Source organism: Leptopilina heterotoma, unplaced genomic scaffold (assembly GCF_015476425.1).
Source record: "Leptopilina heterotoma isolate Lh14 unplaced genomic scaffold, ASM1547642v1 Lhet_188, whole genome shotgun sequence".
In the NCBI taxonomy this organism is placed as follows: Eukaryota; Metazoa; Arthropoda; class Insecta; order Hymenoptera; family Figitidae; genus Leptopilina; species Leptopilina heterotoma.
In genome coordinates this window covers 617341-638232 of record NW_025110907.1, presented here as the reverse complement: position 1 = coordinate 638232, position 20892 = coordinate 617341, and the positions used below count along the sequence as shown (strand labels likewise).

Genomic DNA, 20892 nt, shown 5'->3' with positions numbered 1-20892 from the left:
ATTCAATTATTTTCAATATCTAGTATTTTCATAAAATTTCGCAAAAGAATTTAATTATTTAAAAAGAAAAATTGATAAAATTCAGCCAAAATTCAATTATTTTCATAAATAATAAAATTTCCACAGAAATTCAATTAATTTAGAAAAGCATTTTCAAACAAAATTTCTAAAAAATCAATTAATTAACAAAATTTGAATACAATTCTTCACAATAATTCAATTACTTTAGAAAATAATAACATTTTTCATAAAAATTCAATTTAAAAAAAAAAATTCAATTATTTAAAAAAATATGTTTTTTCAATTCTTTGGAAGATTTCAATTATTTACATAAAAATATTAGAATTTTCCACAAGAATTCAATTATTTTCAAATATTTTAATAAAATCGTTCGAAAGAAATCAATTATTTTAAATACAATTTTAATTAAATTTTTTTTGAAATATTTCAATTATTCTTTTAAATTTTAATAAAATTATTTCTAAGAATTCAATTATTTTTAAAAGTAATAAATTTTTTCTTGGAAATTCAATTATTTAAAAAAATTCTAATATAATCGTTTGCAAGAATTTAATTATTTTTATAAATAATAAAATGCTTTTTAGGAATTTAATAATTTTCAAAAAAAATGTGATAAAATGCTACACAGACATTCAATAATTGAATTTAATTATGTAATTTAATAATTTAATTATTTTTAAATTCTTTTTATAATTCAATGATTTTCAATATTTATTTATTTTCATAAAATTTCCAAACAATTCAATTATTTGTAAAAATCTTGGTAAGAATTAAATTTTTTTCATTAATAATAAAAATTGCTTAGGAATTCAATTATTTAAATTAGAATTTGCATAAAATTAGTCGAAAGAAATCAATTATTTAAAAATTTTTAGAAAATTCTTCTTAGAAATTAAATTATTTTTATAAATATTTAAATTTTTTTATCAATATTAAAATTCGTTGAAGGAATTTAATTTATTAGCAGAGGATAAGAACGAAGTAAATATTTTTAATAAAAATTAAGGGAAAAGTCAGGAAATTAAAATATAGAAAGGAATTTTTATCAGTTTTGATAAGTTTCTTAAACGATTTTTTTTTGGTCGTCAAGTTTAATTTTTTGATAGCTACTTTTTTATCACTTTTTTTAATAAGTTTTAAAGCTACTTTTTGATACTTTTTTAAAATTAATTATCGAGTGCGAAGTCTGGGAAATAATCAAATCCAAAAATTTATATTTCAATTGTTTTCTATTATATATAATAATATTAAAATGTATTATTATTATTATTATTATTATTATTATTATTATTATTATTATTATTATTATTATAATTATTATTATATATAATATTCATTATATTATTAATTACAATTTTATTTTTTATAATATGTTACAGATAGAGAAAAGAAGATCGTGACTTGTACGAGAAAAGAGTTTTTGATTTGCTCAAACGGATCCTGATGTATGAAGGATGACTTTGGCTTCACAGTAAACTAACAGGTACCTATTAAAAAGTGCTGTAGCTTAAATTAATACAAAAAAATATTAAAATAATCCACTTTTGAATTAATTTTTTCTCTGACAAATACGTGCGTCTATATTAAAAACAAAATAATTTTTTACTGTAAATTATTTGTTCAACATTAAATCTACAATTTAGTCACTTTAAATTCGTTTTGAAATTAAAAATGTTTTAAATCTGACTTCAGATTCGCAATCAGCGACCCTAAACCCTCTTAGGTACCAAGTTTCATAAAAATCCAACTTGTTTTTCAAAAATGTGTCCGCCATATTAGATCCTCCATTTTGAATTTTGAAAATCTGACCTCAAATTTGTAATGAGCAACCCAAAAAACCGTTAGATACCAAGTTTCAAGAAATTTCAACAATTTTTTAAAAATTCGACCGCCATATTGGATCCGCCATTTTGGATTTTGTAAATCTTTCTTTAGATTCGACATCAACGATTCCAAGAACCCCTTGTTAAGAGATATCAGCAAATTTTTAATAAAATTTGGGGTTTGGATAGATTTTTTTTTATCTAATCCACTGGTGCATTCCTATAGACTTATATGATGTAATAGTTATATAATTTAGAAATATCAAAGAATAAAAAAAATAAAAAGTACTTCGTTACCATTTCAAAAGAATTATATAATTTTACGAAAAACATAAAAAAAATACGGTTGAGAACTTTCCAAGATTAATTAGATCGACAGCGAAATATTTGCGCTATTCGGGTATTCATTTATTTAATTGATTAAAATTTGAAGATCAACAATTATGTAAATTACTGTTTGTTCAGATTCGAATGAAAAAAATATAAACGCACTCAGTTATTGGCCATTAACGATAATAATATACTATATAGGATAAGGAAAATTGTGAAATTCACTTTAATGAGTTGTTACAGTAATGACATATTGAGAGCATATATTATTTATCAAAAGCACTTCTCAAGTGAATTAAAATTGAAATAGATTTAAAAGAAAAAAAAAAAATGGTAAACGAATATTATCAAACTCTATACAGCGCGCTTGATTTGCAATTACTGCTTGCGTCTTGGTAGATTTTGATTTTTGTTAGTTTCTATAACAGATAGAGTTTAATTAATTGGCCTATAATTATGCCAGTTGCGAAGAATTTATTCTCGAAAACCCTTTTGCTCGCAATCTCGACAACCCTTTTACGAGACTTCCGCGTCAGCTTGTTCAAATAATAAAATTACACAGTGAACGAGGGAACGGGTTACACATATATAACAAGAACCTTTTTCTTCTTGATTTTCTTGTTTTTAATCTCTTTGACATCCTTTTAACGTTTTTTTTTTTTTTTTTTTAATTAACATCGCGTCCGTGGATATCGATTTCCTGCAATTTGTCTCTGTTATAAGTTCCTCGCGAGTAAGACCGACAAACTCTCCTGGATATATAAACGGAAATGCGTATATGTCGCCTATATGTGCGGCAAAAACTAGAGTAACTATTTTAAAAAAAATTTTTAAAACTCGTTTTACGAATTGTAAATTAGATTATTAATTGGATTATTATATAGTCCTCACTACTTTGGTTATTGAAAAAGGAAGCAATAATTTAATAATAGTTCTCACGTTGGTAACGAAAAAAAAACTTATTTATTTCGTACAGCGTTTATTGCTTGTATGATTTGAATCTCTAAAAAATTATTTTATGTAAATATACAAAATTCATTCATATCCGCTATTTGATTTTGTTTTTGAAATTATTGTTTGAAATTTATTTACTTTGTATGTAAGTTTATTTATTTATTAACTTTAAGTAGTTTTAGAATCAATTTTTAATAATTGAATTTCATTAAAATGTGGTGTAAACAAGTTTCATATGTGCGGGTACCTGACGAACATTTTTGATATATATATATATATATAGTTTGAAAATAATATCGAATCATTATAATTTACAAGCGATGTTTATTAATTACAGGAGTAAGTAATTCTAGATTTGCTTCCGCCGGCATATTTCGTTTTGCGTTAGCGTGAGAATTTCTGTGCTTAAAGTAAAGTAAGCCGAGTATGACTAGACCGAAGCTCATTAACTGTTAAATGCCGGGTACCTTCAGGCAGCATAAACCGCATTATTGCTTCTTGTCTCTCCTTTTGGCTTGACGCGTGTTTAATTTTCAATGTCCTCACTTCAACATAAGCACCTGAGTATCCGAACAAGCAATTTAGTTTCTAATAATTAGAAATTCATATTTCATTTACAAGACGATTTTCCATTTTGTTTAGATTAATTCAAATTAAATTTAAATTACACGAGATTATGTTACAAGGTGAGAGAAATGAAAATTATTTTTTGTTCAGTTTATGGGAGGTTATATTCAAGATCTTGTTTAAGTCTTTTGGTCACATAATCCCTTGAGTTAAAACTTTCGAGTTTTATTGTTATAATTATAATTCGATTGTATAAATTACAAATTCTTTTTTATAAATTATCTTGAGAATTAGATTTTTCAATCTTGGATCTTCCATCTTCAATGAGGGATCACTGCTAACTGTCATAGAAATATATTGACTTCTTTCTTCATTGACTAAAGAAAGAACAAAACTTTTTTCATCTTTGACTCTATTTTGTGTCAACCCAGATCTATTTATTCGATTGTATAAATTACAAATTTTTTTTAAGAAACCTGAGAATTAAATTGTCTCTTCTTGGATCCTCTACCTTTAATGAAGGTTGGCTTCTGACTGTCAAAAATATATTGACACCTAACCATATGGTCGAACATCTAATTATTGCATATAGTTCACTGGTCCGAGTGGTCGACGAACTTCTTCCATCTTTGATCTAATAGTTCGATTGTATAAATTACAAATTATTTTTTCTTAAATAAACAAACGGTCTTTCGTCAATTTAGAAAGACTAAAATTACCTTATTATTAAACAAGCGTAATATTACCCAATTTTTTATTTAATTGTAAAAAAGAATTCATTTTCTGAATAATGGCATTGTCCACTGGAGATATAGTTTGTGCAGAGTGAGAGAGAAAAAGAGAAGGAGAGATGAAAAGAAAGAAAAGTAGTGTGGATGGGGGTAGAAAGCTAAGAGTAAAAACACGGAAGACAACAAATCCATCATCTCCCGCTAGAGAACTGAAAGGAGCTCGCCATCGTCGCACTCTGTGTAATTATTGCCCCGGCCCCTGTGGCCTGAGACTCGAAAAACACCCCGTTTATTACGAGGTTTTACAGTCGCTTAAAATATAACCCTCGCGAGAATGAGCGAGAACTAGAGAGAAAGAGAGTGAAAAAGAGAAAGAGAGAGAGAGAGATAGAGAGTTGAGGATAAGGGTGAAAAATAGCTAAAGAATGGGAGAACTGAAGAGAAAGAGAGGAGAGAACATCTATCGTTGTCGTCGCAGTAGTAGAGCATTGTTCATCTACCGCAATTACATGCACACATACATATATCGCCATTACAAGAGACAATATGGCATGCACGCGCACCCGTTAAAGGAATACGTATGTGCGTTAGCGCGATGACACTGTCCATTGAAAACACGACTCCAAGCGCAAACAAATGCTGCTGAATGCAAAAGAAGTGTCTCTGAATGACTGGTGCCCAAGAAGAACTATGGAGTTTCTCCATTATTAGCATCCACTCTAGTCGACATGTAACATCGTGCTGGTGTATACTGAAAGTGGTTGGGAAAAAAAGAGGAACGTTTTTTTTTTTTTGGGAGGGAAAAAGAGAAAGTTTGACAAGAACGGTCATTATGAAGATTGCCAATGCGTTGGTGGTGGGTAACTGTCAGGATAGATAGAAAAAACTTTACCAAGACTCTCCTAACAATGTAACTGTAATGTTTTATTTTGATGTCGCGATTACAAATCTTAAGTCAAAACTTTACTATTATATTCAGTTTTAGCATTTAGTTCTTAATTCTGTTACTGGTTAAACGAAAATCCGATATGACAACTATTACTCCACCAATCTACCTTAAAAGTTTTTCCAATTCTACTTTTACGGAATTGGTATTTTCGAAAATATTCGACTAAAAATTTACGATACAGGCGGTATATTTTATTACGTTCGACAGAGTGAGAATCAACCGGGTCGAAATTTATGTGGCTAAGGAAAGAAAAGAGAGGTTACCCTCCGAAAAAAAAGAAGAGTTTCAAGCTGAAGAAAAGGATGGGAATATATAGGAAAAAGGATAGAATGATGTGTGGTGGAGAGTTGAACAAAAAAAAAAAATTAGTGGGGGGTTGGTGTGCAGTCTGGACGTTCTAGCTTGAAAAAGTAGTAAAAAAGGGATCTCTGCGAGAAGGAGTAAGCCAGGGAATGAACGAAAGCGAAGCAACAAGCTCACAATCGACGAACGAGAATACCGACACGAGTCCTCTCCAACGGTTATTGCGAGGTAGGATCGTAAACTTTTTTAAATATGTCGGACGAAGCCTCGCGACATACGAGACGTTTGGTTTGTTGACGTGTGTGCACGTGCTCTACGCGAAACTTCATTATAAGGCTTTGTCGAAAAATAAAAAAAATATGAACTAATTTCTTTTTTTGCCAACTCGAATTTTTGTTTTTAAAAGAACGTCGGTTTTAGAATCGATAGAATCTAGCATCAGTTTATCAAAATTCAAAATGGCGGATCCAATATGGCGGAATTTAAAAAAAAACTTCCTGCTTCACAAAGGTGAACAATTTTTAAAAATCCCTCCTCAATATGGGATCTGCTATTTTGAACAATTGATATCAGAATTGTAATCAGACCCCAAAAACGTTTAGATATCAATTTTGATAAAACAATTTTATAAAGACTCATAGACAGAAGGGTTAAAAAACAAAGGTCAGTATTTGGTCAGAATTCGTCAACATTATTGCGAGGATAATAAATCTTATATAGTTGTTCGCAATCACTAGAGAAAGATAAAAAAAAAAGTGTACACACATGGTTTGAGAAATCGATTTATCAACAATCGGTTGTAATTTAAACGTAAGGTCGCAGAGAGTACATGTCGTATAAACAGTGTATATACAAAGAGCGAACCGGGCGTTAAGGGTCATTAGCTGATTACACGAAGGCATAGAAGCAGTCGAGCCGTGGCGGCTTTTGCCCGATGCTGATGGTGGGGTACAGAGGTCAGCCTAGGAAGAGATACACACAGGGCTAGCGTGTACTGAAAGGAAAGAGAGAGACCCCAATGCCCTGCCAGAGGTCCAGGTCCCCGATTAAGAGGCTTCTTCCTTATAGTCGCGTGGTTCTACTGTTGTGAGTAGACAAGTTGCGCAGACAGCGTGGCTGCGAAAACGAGATATACGAATGACTGTCGACCATCGCATCGCCGCCTGTGGGTGGCATAAGGCTATCGGCTTCTCTCATATACTCCGGGGGTTGGGACCTCTATGCTCCATTGGGGACCCTTCGATCCCATACAGGTTCAAACTAACAATTCACTGATATTTTCATCGCAATTTTTTTTTTTTTCTTGTATTAGTTACTTCGATTTATGTTCTAAAGATGTTTATTTAAAATAGATAATAATTATAAATTGATAAAAATAATATGACATGATATTACTAGTTGTTGTTATCCTTTACGGTAGTGTTCTCACATCTCGTTAGATTTTCTAATTAAATTACAAATACTTTTTTTTCCAAATAATCTTGAGAATTAGATTGTTCCATCTTGGATCCTCCGCATCTTTAGTGAAGGATGGCTTCTGACTGTCATGTACTGCCACCTTATACTATATATTCTAACATATAATTATTCGATTGTATTAATTACAAATTCTTTTTTATAAATAATTTTAAGAATTAGCGAGTTAATAGATAGTGCCATTTTTGATCTTCCATCTCGAATATAGTACAGCTTCTGACTGATTTACAAAACCTAACAATGAAAATTTTAAAGAAGAATTTTCCAATATTTTAAAGCAGTTAAAATACTTTTCAACCTTGAATTGAAGCCTCGTCATAAAAGTATGACTCTGATGAGTCTATTGTGTATGGGGACATTAATAAAAATTGTTTTTAGAAATAGTTTGAGAAAAAGTGGCATGTTTCATAAATATAGGCATCGAGGGGTTTGCTTATACACAGCAATTCTGTCGTCTCGATCGTATTACCTAGATAAGTTACAACATTGAGTTGGGGCAGCTCCCTGAAGAAGGTAGACCGCGTCTGCGGCTATTTCTGAATCCTTAGTCGGTTTACAAGTAGCGGGTTCAAGGGGCGTCCCATAAAGAAGCATGACTTACATTGCTGCTATATGTGGGCGCACCGCAAGAAAGTCTGCCATCTATCTCCATGTGGGCCCAACTCCCGTGAGCTTCGTTGTTCTACACTCTTGTGCCTCTTGCCCTAACCCATCCACCCTTTCTCATTCCTTGGCCATGAATACTGACTTGGCTCTTACGATTCTTTACGCGCGTTCTTTTGCAGTCTACACTCACCGATGAAAGGTCGGTATGCACCTTCGTCGTGGGATCGTTCCGATGAGGGATTTTCAGAAGAAGGGGGGAATGAATTTCTTCTATTTTTTTATTTTTTTCTAACCAAAGAGAGAGAGAGTCGTAAATTACTTGTCTTCTTCTATATACGTGTAAATAGATTTTTCGGGATCAATTCCAGACTCGCGTACTTGTAATACCAGTTGGAGAGAGTAAATTATTTCCAAGATTCAAAGAAGTCTTTAAATCACAAGTGGCGAAGAAATGTCACTGTATACATTACACATCTTTAGATTTTTTTACATTTGCATTTTTATAGGGTTTTTTTTACAAATCGGTAATAAATGGGGTTATGACAGTTGTGATGAGAGGGTCTAATGAAATAAAAGTATCCAATCGATGTTTTTCATGTGCTTTGTTGGATGATCAGAGGACTATTAGACTGCAAGGTATATATGTCGATAATTTAAAAGTTGTATGTATATGCATGTTTGGAATATTATATCTACTATCGCTGTCTTGCCATGATGCCGAAGTATAATCAATCATACCTTATAGAAATAGCACGAATCGCTCTATTCGTTGTTATTTATCGTGTAAGTGTACCGCTAGGTGCCGGAAAGACGGAGAGGAGAAAATTTCCACGTCGTGCAGGTTACCTACCGAACACGTATACAATAATATACATGCTGAGTGAAGTGCTATGATAAATCATTGTTCACACTTGTTCTGCCATTCTTGCAATCGGCATCCGAGAAACACTTGCAATCTCCTTTATATACTCACTTTCCCATCGGAGATTCGAAACAGTTTTTTTGTATTCTCGGAATTCAATTGTCTAAAATGTTTAGTGTAAAGTGAAAGATCAGAAGCAGATTTAACATATAATCAGACATATCTATTTATCCACAAAAGTATAGCCAATGATGTATATGTAACGAAAAGCAACCACAGAAAAGATTATCAATAATAATTTACGCATTTCGTCATCTGGCCTTTTTTTGGTATAATTTTTTCTCAAAACGCAGCTTTATCTTCTGATACATATTTAGAACCCTTAACAGTAAGTGATTATCTCTAGTAATCTCTAGAGTCCCCGGGGCTCGAAAGGGATCGTGCACTGAGAGCCCTTGTCGATAAAGCCAGGTGAGCAACAAAAAGTCCCATTGTCTTGATTCGCCTCATCAGCAGGTTCAAGGGGACTTGTCTCTTTAATGCCTCTGGTGTCACATCGAAGCAAACCACGCGCACGTCTATCGTATCAAGTATCGCATCATCCAAATCCCGTGGCTCTTTTGCCAGTATCTATATAGTGCACATAAACGTGACATGAAACCATATATCTGCATCTGCTTTTGAAATTTTCCGTCTCCAACCCTTTGATATTCCACTAATGGAACAAAGCTACAAAATTAATGACAACCAGTATGGACTGATTTATTCGATAATACCACTGAATTAATTAAAATCACCGAGTAATGAATTTTGCTACCTTATCAAATTGCAATTCGTAATGGATCAACTGTATATATAAAACAATTTAGTCTACTTAAGATCATTAGCTGCAAAAAGAAGGGATTAAAATAATTATCGAGTAAAAAAATATAAAACAATTGTGAATAAAAAGAAGAATTAAAAATTAGTAATATTAGTAATAATTAGATGTAAATGGAAATATTTTTTTTAAAGAGTGAAAGTGCGTTGGGCAAGAAAGAAACCCACGCGAAACTCAATACTGGTGATTATATCGTGAGACTATCTTGTTCTCATCTGTACGCGCGTCCTCAGAGTATATTCTTGATGTACGGTTTTGCTCTTTCACTCGGACCATTTGCTTTGACTGCGTGATCAGATAGAATGGATGTGTGCAACAACGAGGGTGGTGTTTAGACAATAACTACGTATAGCCAAGAGTCGCAGTGAGCATTAATGTTCCTATGCCTTATAATCTGCCTCGGTGACATACGTGCGTTCCATAGCGATACATATATATGATACACATCTTCCACTATTATTCAACCATACTAAAGGAGAAAACCACTTCCTTCTACACAGTATCCTCTCTTCGATTTGTTTCTCTTTATTAAACAAATAATTCTTCCCAGGGATATTGGATCAGTAACGGAAAATTTTAATCTTCATATATTTGGTCTCTGCCTTTTGTTTGTACCGATAGAGTTCTCTTATCATTATCTCGAATGTTTTTAAGCGGAATTAATATTTTGGTCTTTAGGAAAAGAAAATACTAATTATTCGATTGTATAAATTACAAATCTTTTTATATAAATAATCTTGAGAATTAGATTGCGCTATCTTGGATCCTTCATCGTTCAATGAAGGATAACTTCTGACTGTCACAAATATATTAACACCTACTAACCATGGTCTAACATCTACAATTATTCGATTGTGTAAATTTTTATTAGTAGCTGCTTCCCATCATCCAGATTAAGAGAGTCCTGAAAAATTATTTTAAATTTAATCACCAATTTATTTTCCAAAAAAAGAAGTATCGAGGGAGAAATTTAAAATGCGTCAATACACTGCGGATGCTAATGGGGTATGAAAAATATTATATATGTTAATGTTCCCATAACGGTGATCATAAGTACTTCTGGTTACATTTACACAAGGGGATTAAATATACCTGCTTATTGATCCCGCAGTTATATATTTATTATCCTTCATTTGAAGAGAGAACTCAATTCGTTGAATCAACTTTAAATCGCAAACTCTCCACAAATAATTAACAATATTTATGATAAAATTATACGTGTCGAATGAAATTGTCTATTAAAGTTTATCCTCGGATTTAGCTCACTAGATGCTAATAATCTCCGTCTGATTAAGTGCATAAGATAATAATCTGAGTCCTGATGTTATAAATATTCTCGAGGTGTTGGCACACGAAGTTCTCTGATTATAACTTATAATTTCTAAACTTTTACTCACTTCTCTCTTTCCTCTCTTTTGCAACGCCTTTAAGATAGACTGGAATTTGTTATGCAAATATTAAGCGTCCTCGTGCGTTATGCAACGACAATTTGTTTTAAAGAAAAATACATATGCGATTCAATATAAATGAGTAGGTACTTGAAGAAGACGTTCAGAAGTCAATTTTTTTCCCTAAAAGACAAGTGTCTGAGGAATATAAAATGTGTTTGCAAAAACTTGTCGACAAGAGTGGTGTGTCTTGTTATTTTATGAGCAAATGATTTACCGCTTCTTCATTCGAATAACACGCCTCTATTTGAGAGCTAACAAGTTTTGATTAGATTTTACTATGAGGAAAAAATTCTAATTAGTCTTTCTTTTTGTTGCGAGGTGTTTATTTTGATTTTCATCTACATGAATTATCTTTCTGATATTTTTTTTTTTTTTTTTTGAACTCTGATATACAGCATAAGATTTATGTCAAATGGGACTTAGAACAAGTGGATGACTTTAATCGTTATATCAGGTTCCCTTTGAAGCAAAGCAAAAATTTCTTTTCTCGTATATCAGGATCTTTTTTATCCGTAGAATTATCGATTGTTTACCATAAAAATCGGTTTTTGTAATCTAGTCCACTATGGAGAACAAGAATGGTTGAAATTAAAAAATCAAAATGTAAAATCCCCAAAATATGGTACTTTACGCGAAGAGGATATAAAAACGTAAGAATAAAGACCCAAGAAGAAAAGTAAGGGTGAATCTATGGGATGTACATTAGTGGCGTATGGATGCAAGAGACGAACCAGGAAGAGACATCTAGACACTTGAGCGTTAAAAGCACATAGTAGGTTCCGTCGTACGGGTGGAACGGGCGGAGTTGAGTCGACATCGAGATGAGTGGGTGCCTCGAGAAAGCCTCAGAGTGCATTCTTCTTCTTCCACATATAATTTTCCTTCGCGTATCATCATCCACGTTCATCTCCACATAAAAATTTCTCCCTGCGTTACTACACTTATGCGTTCAATCAATTCAAAAAAATTTTCCCCTAATCACCCTTTTTTCAAACTTCACATCAATATTTCAAATTCAATCAATTCTGGAAAATTTAACATCACTTTTTTCCACCTACCGTTTAATTCAATCTCCGACTTTATAAATCGATTACCCCATCGCAACAAAACGGTATAAAAAAGTCTTTATGTAAAATTTAAAATAAAAAAAAAATGCATTTTTTGTCAAAATGGAAATAATTCAATTGGAAGAGAAAGATAACAGGAAATTTGTTATTGCTTAAGGTACATAGAAAGGGTAACGGGGTACACATTATATCGCATAACGCTAAAGAGGCAATTACAAGACTCAAGGAGGAAGACGCTCGTAAAAGTTAGGGCGAAAGAGCGAATAAGAATAAGGTTCATCACTTTAGTTTTAAGGGGGATGTGTATATATGTATGTGTGAGAGGGTGTATAGAGATGATCGTCGAGATTTCTGGCCTGAGGCAGCGTGTCATCGGTTCGTTCTCTTTCTCTCTCGGCTCGCTGTAACCGTGCCGAATTTGCAGATGTGAGTCTGACACAGCTCGCTCTCTGTTACTTCAAGATCGAGATTGCCTTCAAGGAGTGACGAGATTCTTTCCATCTTTCAGCCACAACAACATTTTTATGCCAAGAAAAAAAAATTTAGGTCTTGAAGAGAAAAAGAACTGGCAATTATGATAAAATGCCGACTTTATGTATATATGTATATACTCTTTTACTCTGCAATTTTACATCTTTTATCTTGAACTTAATGAAACAGTGTATATTACAAGTTGTTAGTTATTATAAAAGTATCAGTAATTAACTTTGGGAATTTTATCCTCTTTTTCATTTGTGCGCCATAAATCTATCGTTTTGTACGAATTCAAAACATTTTCAAAACCAAATAAATAAAATTGAGCGTTAGATTTAACAAAACTTTGCGAAAGTGTTAAATTTTCATAACTTAAGGAACCTGGCAAAGAAAAATTAGGATCCATTGAAATTCTAAGAACGAAATAAAAATCCGTCGCCCTTTTCTGTCGATAATCCAACGTTGCCGAACTTTGAGGAAATGTGGTCGAAGTATGGAGCAAAAGGGTGGTTTGGTTGAATTGATCCGTGGTCATCCAGTGGCTTGTGCCTGCTCGAACTCTCCGTATCCATGTCTGGCATCTCTTCCCAATCCTCCTTCTCTCCCTCTTTCTCTCTCGACTCCTCTCTATGGCTCTATATATATTCTCTTCCCATTTTCAGTCTCTTTACTTCTCTGGACTCTACTCTCATCTCGGGGGATATATTTTACTGCGGTAAGCGGCCTGTGGTCCACCCACTTCATTACAAGCCTGTGACGACCCCCGCAGCTTTCATCTCTATCTCACTCGAGTTTCACTCTCTCTCTCTCTCACCCCTCTTAAGTGAAATCCTGGCATCAATCTCTCTAACGACTCAGGATTAACGCTAATTTGTCGCCAGTTTCGACGATATTGCCGAATTGCTGGAATATCTTCAGCCTCCCTTCAATTCATGTTCTTCTTTATTATCAGAAGGAGAAAATTACTTCAGTTTCACTTATCTCCATGTTTTTCAATTAAGACCACGTCTTAATGTTTAATGAAAATATTCACGTCACATAAAGAATTTTTTCTTAGTATTTTTTTTAAGTAATTTTCTTCCAAGTTTCAAAGGGGGAATTACAATCCCATGAATTAACATTAGACCTTCTCAAAAGAGGTTAAAACTATTACAATAGAATTTTCTATTCATCACGATGTTGTTTAACAACATCTCAGCAACAATTTTTGTGCTTACCAGTCCGTCAAAAAATCCAGAATTAAAGAGAATTTAATTTAAACGTCTTTTTATAACAATTATTATAATCTTCTGATAGAGTTCGGCTGTGGCTACTATAATTTAAAAGCGCTTAAAAGTTACAATAAAATTTTCAATCCTTCAGGATGTTGTTCAACAACATCCCAGCAGTCTTTTTATGATAATTATGATCTTCTGCTAGCGTTCGACTGTGGTTATTTTTATAAGAAAGCTCTTATAAGTTACAATAAAATTTTCTATCCTTCTGGTTGTTGTTCAGCAACATCCTAGCAACAATCTAGGATGTTAGCAGCCCATAAAAAATAATAAAATCGAAAAGAATTCAATTTAAACGTTTTTTTATGCTAATTATGATCTGCTAGAAAGCGGCTGTGGCTACTTTTATTAAAAAGCTCTTAAAAGTTACAATATAATTTTCTATCCTTCTGGATGTTGTTCAGCAACATCCTAGCAACAATCTCGGTTGTTAGCAGTCCTTAAAAAATAATAGAATTGAAAAAAATTCCAATTTAAACTTATCACTTTATGCTAATTATGATCTTCTGCTAGCGTTCGGCTGTGGTTACTTTTATTAAAAAGCTCTTAAAAGTTACAATATAATTTTCTATCCTTCTGGATGTTGTTCAGCAACATTCCAGCAAAAATCTAGGATGTTAGCAGTGCATAAAAAATAATAAAATCGAAAAGAATTCAATTTAAACGTCTTTTTATGATAATTATGATCTTCTGCTAGAAAGCGGCTGTGGTTACTTTTATTAAAAAGCTCTTAAAAGTTACAATAAAATTTTACATCCTTCTGAATTTTGTTTAGCAACAACCCAGCAACAAATAAGGTTGTTAACAGTCCACATAACACGAAATTAAAAATTAAAAACTACGACTTAATATTAAGCAAACACATATTAAAGTTTTCGAACTGTTAATCCTTGAAAGTATAATGTGATACCATCAATTGGAAATTATAGCGATGAAATTAAATGGAGCAAAGAATGTTGAAGCGTGCCGAAAACCAGTTTCTTTTATGTATTATAGTTGTCGAGATTCCAAAGAGCTTTGGCTCTTGTCACAATTATTTGGGGATCGTTTGGTACAGCAAGTTTCTCTCTCTCTCTCTCTTTCTCTTATGGAGGTTTATTACCGCTAATTAATGGACATCGAGGCGCCGTTTCAAAGTGCCGCGAGAGCAAAGTTGCGCTATAAGTTGCTCTATATTTGTCACGGACCTATTCACACGTACCACTCTGCTTGATGATTATTGTTGCGTCAATGTGAACGTGTATCAGTGGGAATTGATTCGTCTTGTTCTACAACGATGTCACGTGTAAAATACTCGGAGTAAATTGTCTCAACAATCATCCCACATTTATGATCATTCTCTCGAATAGTTATTACTCTCACCATACGCATATTATAAAGACAATCCAAAGAAACAATTCTCGTAACTTAATATTTAAAAAAAATTTCTTAAGAAACAATTGTCGATACTTTAAATATTTAAAAAAAAAGTTTCTTAGGAAACAATTCTCGAACTTTAAATATTTAAGAAGACATTTTTTTTATTCATTTTAATAATCTTTTTATTAAAAATCTTTTTATTTAAAAAGTAGACTTTTTAATAAGATTATTTTTTCATATCATTTCCCACGGTTTACACTTTTTTTTCTATAATTAATGTTCTGCATTGAACAGCTTCCTCGTCTTGATAGTTTTTCTTGGACTTATCGACAGACCATGAAGAATGGGGGTGTACGTGTTGCCTAAATTCAACACTACTAAGAAGAGGCATAACGAAAAAGCAGTTCGTAAAATACCAAGAAGTAATATAAACTTTATTTATCACTATTTTGTCAAAATTTGAATTTATTTTCAGAATAGGGCAATAAACTTACGAAAGATAGTTAACTTTCAGATAGTAAATTGAAAATTAATGTTAAAATGAAAAATTTTTATAAAAACTTTACTCATTACAAATTAGCGACAGAACAGTGGGGCTGATAAAAAAAACTGGTCAAAACGCTAAGATATGTTCAAAATTTATTGATATTTCATACTCTGGGTTTTTTTGTACGCTGATTATGAATCTGAAGTTAGTTTTTAAAAATCCAAAATGGTTGATCCAATATGGCGGACAATTTTTGAAAAACTTGCTGGATTTTTATGAAACTTGGTGTCCAAGGGTTCTTAGGGTCGCTGATTACAAACTTGAAGACAGATTTTCAAAATTCAAAATGCCGGACAATTGTTTAAAGAATAGATAATTTTTTATGATATTTGGTGTCTAAGGGGTTTTCAAGTCGCTACCTACTAAGGTGAGGTTAGATTTTGTAAATAATATTTACAAAGATTTCGTAAAATTTACCAAGAATTTTTTTTTTTTAAATTCTTGATTGAATTTTAATATTTCCTTTCCACAGAAAACGTTAGTTTACATTTAATTAGCCATTCAAAGAAAGTTAAAGTGCTGTTTTGCATTTTCTGGTTGGAATCGATTAAAATTTTCTAGTCCCATCTCTTTCTTTCTCTACTGCAATCGGAATATATTAACAGCTCGAGAGTGTCTCCATATAGATCGTGTAGTTTTCTCAGGGCATTCGTGAATATTCAATTGTGTTGATTTGAATGGACATATATAGTCGTTCTTTCTAGTTTTCTATTACGAATAATGTACATTGATGTCCCGCGCGACAATATATAAATTGTGTGAGGCCTTTTTTATATACCATTCCATTCCCTTGTTGCTTATTCTCCCTCAGTTCGCCTTTGTCCTGGGATTGTCATCCACGTTTATATATATATATATATATAGAATTACGATTCACCGATAATCTGTCACGATAAGCGATGCATTTAGGTTTGCGCAATGTTTTTAATATCCTTCTCTCTTCCTCTCTCTCTCTCTCTCTGGAGATATTAAAGGGCGAATATGCAAAGTAACTCTTTTTCAGTAGTCAAGTCCCGCATCTTTCGAGAAAACGGCTCTATACTTGGAATATCAGTTTACGAGGCTCGTTAAAATATTATTCCGCGACGTAAACTTCTTGGTGACACGCGGCGCACTTTCGCAACGAGACGCGTCCCTATGCAAAATAATCGCTTCTTAATTGCAAAGTAATTGCGAATTCGAAGGGCGCATCTTTCCCTCTCCCTCTTTCTCTCTTTCATTTTCACCGACTGACGTTCGCGCATTATATCCTCACGGACAAACTTAACCCTCCTTTGAAAACCTTTGCATTTTCTACTATATACTAATACTGTAATAATCGCAGCTTTGCCAAATCTGATTCTTATGAAAAAAAATCCAGAAAATACAATAAATATATAACAAATATCAATAAAATTTGGAAAAGAAGGGATTTTTTATAAAAATATTTTTAAAGTATATAAGATTTTTTTTTGCGAAAATAGTAATAGTGTAAAATTTTTAGTAGTGGGAATAACAATCATTCTTGGCGAATAATAATTCGGAGTACCATGCTCATCCCCGAGAACTTCTGCGACAAACAGACCAACGTTGGTCCTATCTCAAGACTCTTTAATGTGTTTAACCCAGTAAAGATAGTGAACATTTATTACTCTCGATTTTAGGTAACCCGCATTTCTCTATATGTATTCAATAATTCAATAATTCAATAATAATTTTAATAATATTAATTTTAAAATCTCAAATTTTGATAAATTTTAAAATAAACAAAAATTGATGTAATTTTAAGTTTAGCACGTTTTTTGTAAAAGGGCGGAAAAGTTAACGATATTTTAGTTTTTTTCTAAAATTATTGCGGACAAGTTCGATTTATTTTTCCAAATTTTCCACAAATATAGGCAGATTATTTTCTATTATTATTATTATTATTATCATTGTAAAAAAATATCCACATTGAAGTCAGTGTAAAAAGTAACTATTTTTAATGAATTTTCAAAATTTTTCTTATAACAAAATAAAGAAAAGAGTTTCTTAGAAATTTGTCACAAGTTTTAGAAAAGTGACAACAGATGGTTTTCTGTAGGGAAGGGGCCGGGTCAACAGAATAATGTTGGAAACTTGCTCAAGTCATGATAAGTAAAGAACACGTGACTAGAGAGCATATTTCCCACAGATTTGACCCTTGAAATTCGAAACTTCGTTTCTAGTTCATAATCTTAGTCGCACTAAATTTTGGACCTTTTCCAAGAAATGTTAAACATGCATCATTCCAATGAAAGATTTTCTGATTTCAAAGAGGAAGAATATGCAAAAAATTTATAATTTTAAATTATTTGTCTCCGTCCGTTGATGCTTCTGTTATAAAATTAATCTTTTATCATCATTACTGAATTTTAGCCTTGGAAGTATGATTCAAAGTCTTAAAATTGACTTAATCTAGTTTTAGGCTTAAAAATAGGCTTTTTTTCTATCATTTTGATCTTAAGATTAAACGGTTTCAAACCGTTTACAATTCGGAATTTTTAATTAAAATTTTTTCTGATAGTAGAAAAAATTTAATTTAAATTAAAAATTCGGAATTTTTTAAAAATATGCTTTTTAACAGCACTAAATAATATATATGGTAAATATAAACGCATAAGATTTGCATGGAAGGCGAAATTTATCCCATAGGTATGTAATTTGATGTTGAGAAGGTCAGAGAGGATCAACAGCCACACACAACGTGACAATACTTATATTTACGTCTTGTGTATATATAATAGAGTTGTCCAATTATAATCATAGACAGGTATAGACATTTATGTCCTCAATTATCAACTTGGTAGATGATAGTTTTTCAAAAAAAAAAAGAAAAGAAAAAACTAGAAGACAAGGGTCAGATGCTGTGTGCTACTGGCTCGTAAACACGAGCCAAACCACCAGGTCTGAAATTGACACCTGCTTAGATCACATGGCGCTAAGAACGCAATGATCAAAGATATAGCTTTTGGATCAAGAAGGTCATAGTTCGTGCCCGAATAAACACTAGACAAGACACATTTTTTTCTCCCCTTTTAAACATCATTCACATAATGTTGACACAGGAGATTTAAAAATCAGTATGGTAAAAAAAATCTGGGTCTACTCTGATGTATACTTTCTAAATAACGTTATGCCACTATACGCAACGAGGTTAAAGTTTAATTGTTGTTTATATATATATTTTGTCACACGTTGAAAAAGAGTTTTTGCATTTTCTCGAAGGAAAAACAATCTTTATTGTTATTGGATTTGCAACATGTTTGTATTTAAAAAAAAAATCATTTTACATGCGCATATAATTAATAAATCATTTTCATTGCTTCTTTAAAATACATAAACCCTTTTTTCAATTATTTACTTTTTCTAATCAGAATTTTTTGTGAGGCGCTGCGAAGAAGAAACCAAAAAATTTTAGGTTATGTTGTAATTTGTGGAGTAAAAATACAGATAGAAAATAAATTACCAAAAATTATTGATACCCCAGGTTTGAAGACATCCGAATTCGATAAAAACTATGGTTTCAAAGCACAATTAAAAAAGAACTTTTAATTAACGTAAAAGTAACACAAACATAACCTAAAAATGATTTGATTTTTCCTTTCTTAGAAGCACATTTGTAAGTCACATTTGCAATTTCTATTATTCAGACTCAAAAGTTATCCGAACCATGTCCTGCTCGAATTAGTTTGGATAATCGAGGTTCCACTTGTATAATCCGTTCTTAAACATGAACTAGTTGACATAGAAAGACATACTACTTAGTTATACATTCCTAAAAGAACAGTGCATTATCATTGGTAAAAATTTAAGACAATAACACTGCAAACTTTTGATTTTTGAAAATTAATTAAATTTGAACATCTGCTTTCTTTCTAAAAAAAAGGAAAAAGTTTCTCTGCATTTAATATGAGATTTTAATGAGGAAATGAGTACGCATGTGTTGTTTTCTATGCTAATTTACATGGTGAGTGGCCACTTAAACGCGCGACAATAAGCTCCACGTCTGGATTGGCTTGGCAGGTAATGGCGTGCACTTTGACCCACCTCGTAAAAATCATCGAGTTACAGTCCCGTTGATGCAGCTGTATATGCAAATGTTACACCTCCGGGTGTATATATACATATCACATGTACATATAAACATATTCATGCACATATACATATAGATTCACATATAGATTCACATATGCATTCACATATAGATTCACATGTACATTCACGTATAGATTCACATGTACATTTATACATATAGATTCACATGTATATTTACATATAGATTCACATGTACATTCACATGTACATTCACATATAGATTCACTTGTAAATTTACATATAGATTCACATGTACATTTACATATAGATTCACATATTCATTCACATGTACATATATAAATACACATTTACATAAAGATTCACATATACATTCACTGTATACGTATATGTGAATGTGTTTATATGCACATAAGTACTGCTTTGGATGTCATCAAAGCTCATAATCTTGATTTCGAGAGTCCTGCAGTGCGCGCCCCGTGATTATATTGACCAACGGTTGCAGGCGCCGCGACTGGCGCTTCATGCAGGGAGTCGAGAGTATAGCGCTGGCGACCGATTCGTATAGCAATTAGCGAGCGAAAAACAAGTCGCGATGTGTTTGCACGACTTATCTTTTCGATGATCTCTACCAACCTTTCGTTGGGAATGTAAATTCAGACCGAGACTGCGGCATTTTTTTTTCCTCCATGTAACAGGTGCGAATTGACATGGAGAGTATTTTACACTATATACAAAAAGTATTAATTTAAAATAAAATTAATTTCTAAAAATATTTAAAGTTGCATTGTAGAAATATTTATGTAGAGATTTATAGCTTCCACACTAGTCCAATTGACTTCTTTTTTAAAAAAAAAAAAGTTTTAAGCAATTTTGAGGAAGTATTCACTATGTCCCGCCTTGATGTCACATTGCCCCAACTGCGGGGCTATAACAACCACAACTTTTAGTTTGTATAACTCGAACGAAATTTTTGTCACTAAAATCTAGGAAATCTTTAGAGGGATGTTTATAACATTAGTCGATAGTTAAAAACAGATTTTTAAAATTCAACACTTTAATAAACTGTTGATTAAGAAAGTAGCGCTTTTATAGTCAAAATTACCCCACGAATTCGACATGTTTTACGGAATCGTGTTTCATTTTGTTCAAACTGATAAATATG

At 32.1% G+C, this 20892-nt stretch overlaps 1 protein-coding gene across 1 annotated transcript in view; it reads left to right on the top strand.

The window, feature by feature from the left end:
- The window catches only part of LOC122500546 (steroid receptor seven-up, isoforms B/C), a 171647-nt gene that overhangs the window by 1492 nt on the left and 149263 nt on the right, over positions 1-20892 (top strand). The window contains exon 2 of the mRNA XM_043609517.1: positions 1401-1504. The gene's annotated coding sequence lies outside the window, so the exon portion shown is untranslated. The remainder of the gene's footprint in view (positions 1-1400; positions 1505-20892) is intronic.